Source organism: Plectropomus leopardus, chromosome 4 (assembly GCF_008729295.1).
Source record: "Plectropomus leopardus isolate mb chromosome 4, YSFRI_Pleo_2.0, whole genome shotgun sequence".
In the NCBI taxonomy this organism is placed as follows: domain Eukaryota; kingdom Metazoa; phylum Chordata; class Actinopteri; order Perciformes; family Serranidae; genus Plectropomus; species Plectropomus leopardus.
In genome coordinates, this window is record NC_056466.1 from 35,679,205 (window position 1) to 35,684,274 (window position 5,070).

The following is a 5,070-nucleotide window of genomic DNA, read 5'->3' on the forward strand; positions in this document are numbered from 1 at the left end:
ATTTATTTATTTAAAAAAAACACAAAGAGTTGATTATTTTCCATATAATACATAGTAGGGGAATGGGGCTTTGGTGGTGATTAGAGTCTTGGCTATGTGGAAGATTAGCAACAAAATTGATGTGATTGCATAGTAGTATTTTTTATGTATTGTCAGATTTATTAGGCACCTTCTGGACACCTTTTTGGCAAAAATGTTCCCGCATAAAATCTGCAATAAAATCCTCATACAACATTTTTTTTTTTTTTTTTTTTTTGCTTGAATCCCTTAATCACCTTCAGCCCTGAGCAAAATGATCAAATATTCAATGATTTTCAGGATTTTAACTCTTTAAATGCCTGTTTAATTATTTGAATTATATATTTTTTTAATTTAAAAAAAGACACAAAAACACACAAAACTGTTATTTTTCATATAATAATGATAATATATAATGTAGTATTTTTTATGTAGTGCCAGATACTCCCTCTGGACACCTTCATGGTCAAAAATGCCTCATAGACTTCCATTAAAACCACATTTTTTCAATCTCACTGCCATTACAGTTTAAAAAATGCTTTCTGGAATGTCAGCATTTCATTTTGAAGAAAAGTAGTGATGTTTGACATTTTTCCTGTTTTCCCATTGTAGGCCGGTGCATGAAATTCTTGTATTTTTGCCAGTTATATTATAGAGCCATGTAGTCACCAGGGGGCCCCAAGAGTTATTTGTTTGTGTGTGTGTGTGTGTGCGTGTAAAATAATTTTTAAATTAACATCTGATTCATCAATGTGAACATTTATTGTGCAATAACAACAAAAGAGAACACAACAGAACATATTAAATATGAACAAATTTGACACTGAAATACTCAGGCTCTGAATGTGATGAATGTGTGTGTGTTTCACAGAAACAGATAAATGGATTGAGTGTGAGTGTGTGTGTGTGTGTGTGTGTGTTTGTGTGTGTTTAGTTAAGTTAATTTCCAGCAGCAGACCAGCAGGTCCTGCAGCATGTGACCTGGCGTTCTCTAAAAAAGCACCTGTTACACTTGCTGTCGGTGGTAGAAGACCTCTTTTTTAGGCCTGTGCACAACCAGCACACACCTCTCCTTCTGGTTGAGCTGGTATCAGTAGTGGCAATGACGGTGTCTGTGGTTTCTGCGAGGGCAGCAACAGTGGTCTGTAACTCCACCACCAAGGTAACAGCAGCTGCTGTACGCGGGGGGTGCTTTCTCCACATGATCTCTGAGGACACCACGGATTTCCCCAGCTCCTGTAAGAACTACCTCTGTCTGTATGTTCTTTGCTGGTTCCAGGAGGGATCCACAGCAGTGAACAGCACAAAAGCATTGAAGGCGGAAATAACGATGCAATTGAAGAAGAGGACAATAGGCCACCAAGGGGTCCACCTCCCACAGCTGTAGGTGCTGACCACCTACAAATGACCAAGAAAAAAAAAAAGAATATGAATAAATAAATGTCCTTCCTCATCATTCATCCTCAAGTATTTTATATAATTCATTCTTTATATCAATGCAAGAAATAGGTCTAACGAATGATAAGCAATCATAATAAATACATATTCATCTCAAACAAACACATGAAATCAGTGAGAATAAATAGACTAAGTCTGGAATCAATTCATACAGTAATAAAAGCATACAATCACATACCTTGTCAAGGTTGTCCACGCCACCCTTGCAGCGATTGTAGTCAAAGATGATTTGTGGTTTCTGCTTCTCATCCTGATGTACAGCTGGCTCCCGGTGTTTGCTGCTCAGAAGGAGTACATTTCTTCCCCACCGCGGGATGTAGCTCACTGCTGTGGTGATGGTTGTGAATGCAAACAGAGATGAGAAGACAGCTCTCTCATTTGTCTGCTTCAGTTTGGGGAGAAGCTCAGGCTTGTTTGCCCTTATGGTCTTTACCAGAGCCACTTTCTTCCTCAGAAGTTCTTGGGGAAGTGAGTAGGAAGTGAAAAAATTGTCACAAGTGTGACACCCTTGAGCCCCTCAGTCATGTGCAGGGTGACTCGCTGGTGCCAGGTATATACTGGAAAAGCCACTGGTGGATGAGCTCCACCAGTGGCTTTTCCAGTATATACCTGGCACCTCCAGGCATATGATGTGGGGTGATCTGCGGTGACCCAGATTTTCAGCCCGTACTTCGCTGGCTTGCTGGGAATGTACTACCGGAATTTGCAGCGGCGGGTACGAGCTGGCCATCAACAGGGATGTGATCCTTTGGATTAAACAGGAGTGGAAGACGCTGTGTCCACTTGTCCCACATATTCCCGAAAGAAGAAAGCTTGTCCTCCGTGTGGGTAGAAGGACAGGTAAGTTGGTCATTGAACCGGAGGCTGGCGCTTATCATTTGTTTTGAGTACAGCAAAGGCAGGAGGCCATGTTTTTACTCAAGCACCTCTTCAAAGACACATGAAACACACCCCTCAAAAGATGCCTCTTCACCCCTGATGATCAGTGTGTGCTTACAGATTCACACACACTCCATCTCTCTCACATACGCACACACACGCACGCACGCATGCAAATATTGAGGTATGATGATTTAATAGCAGTTTTTTGTATGTGTACATTTTTGCTAGGAAGGTTTCCAGAGGGTGCAAAATGCATCAATAGAGTGTAAAAGACATGCAGGAGTAAAAGACATTGTATTTAAAAAATTTTACTAAAAAGAAAAGTTCTTGCAAAAATCATGCCACAAGCTGAAACACAGCCAAAATGATCACCAAATCAAAAAAAAAAAAAAAGAAATGTAATGAATGAAATTGTACAGAAATGCCCGAGGGGGGCATAAGGGTTAAATTACAAATATAAAATATGCATAATGTAAACACATCAGTTTAAAAAAAAATGTTTTTACGCTCATGAAGTGGTATTTCAGGTGATTCAAGAGGTGTTAGTGCATCGCATTCAAAAGTTGAGAGGATCATTCGTAAATTTAGAATCTATAATTCCTCTGTGAAATTGTGGACTATCACCTCCCAGAAATCCCTCATACATGACTGCTACCATGTATAAGAAGCTCGCCTTTCCATCATGGATCCATAACACGCCTATGTGGCCTTGGTTTGGAAATAATGACGGCTAGTGAGGTGGCTGTAATAGAAATAAAGCTGCTAATGTTTTGAACATCCATCACCATGCTTGTTGGAACGTTATCACCAGAGGAGAAGTTGAAGAACATCACTCAGTGGAAATGCAGTCATCTCTCAATTGTGTTTTATCAACATTTAAAAAATATCGCTAAGTTTTTCGCAAATCTGTAATGGAAACCTGCCTAGTGTCTGACTTGATGCGTTTGACGGAACCATACTTACAAATAATAATAATAATGATCAGATTTTGCATTTCTTTAGGTGTTTGAATCACCATGTAGTTATCATCAATCCAAATTTAGCATGTTGGTTTGAGATGTATACTATACTACTAACCCTTTGAAACCTGAAAGAATTAACTTGATTTCTTTCAAAAAAATGAGAAGATGGCAATGAGCCGCAAAAGAAGAAATGACCCCAAATTTAGCAAGAAATGGGTTAAAAGTTCAAGAAAAATACCTGAAAAATAGAAAAAAACAAAAACAAATAAAAAACAAGGAAATTACCTGTAAAAAGTACTTGAAAATTTTAATTCTGTAACATTAAGTTCTTCCTTAGCTTTTTCCCTAGATATTTTCCCTAGCTTTTATTGTTATTTTTTTCTAAAACTAATTTCTTGCAATTTGTGGAACATTTTTACCAAGTCTCTCATTGCCTTTTCATTGCTCATTGCCTTTTCATTGCTCTTTTCCCAAGATTTTGAAATAAATCACAACAGGTTTAAATACTTCTGAAAAGCGTATGAAGGCAGCACATCAAAGGTCTCTCAGTGATAGTTGTGGATTTTTGAAGTGGGGCTGTATGAGATACTTATGTGGATTACATGCAGAAGCTGGCGATGGGTGTGCTCCTAGTTTGTAGAAACTGACGTGGGGCACCGCACAGGGGTTGATATCAAAACGTATTTAGCCACTTTAAAAAAGGCCTATGTAAAAAATAAACATCAGTCCAAGTAGACGCTGTATTTAGAGTAATTTCACCACTTTATCTTGCTGTCACACAGCCTTTTACTTTAGCATTTTTTACCCACAGTCAATCAGTTGTTTGAGTCAGAAAGTGCTGTTAGCAGCTGTTACACGAGCTGACTGAAACAAAAGTTCATCTCGAAAACACAGCATCCACTGCTGTCCAAAACCATTTAATTCTCATTAAACCATATTTCTTTATACTCAACAAAGACCAGGGTGTATGTGGAGGGTGTTTACTTAGCAAATGTATCAAAGATTTTTTTTTTTTACATACAACACATCAGACCTCATTTCATCCTTATTATCACAATTCACCAAAAACCTTTAGTGCAACATGAGTCAGTCCCTCCAGGATGTTGAAATCTCAACAGGTAACACAAATGAAGTCCCTGTGAGTTCTGCATGACCTCGCAATCTTGTCAAATCACCACAACTTTACCACAGATTTGACTGTTTAAAGAGGGTCAAATCTCATTTCATAGCAGAGCTGTCACTCAGCCCCTCATTGCCCTGCTCTCTCTATGTTTATAATGAGACTACTGCAGTGCCTGGGGTAACTGTCAGCATCACACTGCTAATGTTACCCAATGTTTATTAAGAGGCTTTATGACAGAGTCAGAGTTTGGATGTCATTGTGAGATTTTTGGGATCATTTACAGCTTGTGTTGGATGTTAGCACCTGCTGCATTGTTAGCTTGTGCTAGCTGGGTGGAGAGAGCATGAAGAGAGATGCTTATAGACACACTGCTTCCAAAATGCGAACAACAGCAACAGCTGATCGACCCTTGCCATCCAACCCTCCTACCATCAGATTTATATTTAATTCAGTGAGATACAGAATTATAATAATAGGCTCAGAATCTGAAACTTGTTGTGGCAGACCCAGAACACGCTGGAGGGATTATATACCCGAGACCCGGCCTCGGATAAGTGGACGACAATGGATGGATGGATGGATGGATGGATGTCAGACAGCATTGCTACTGTTTTTACAGGTTTTCAC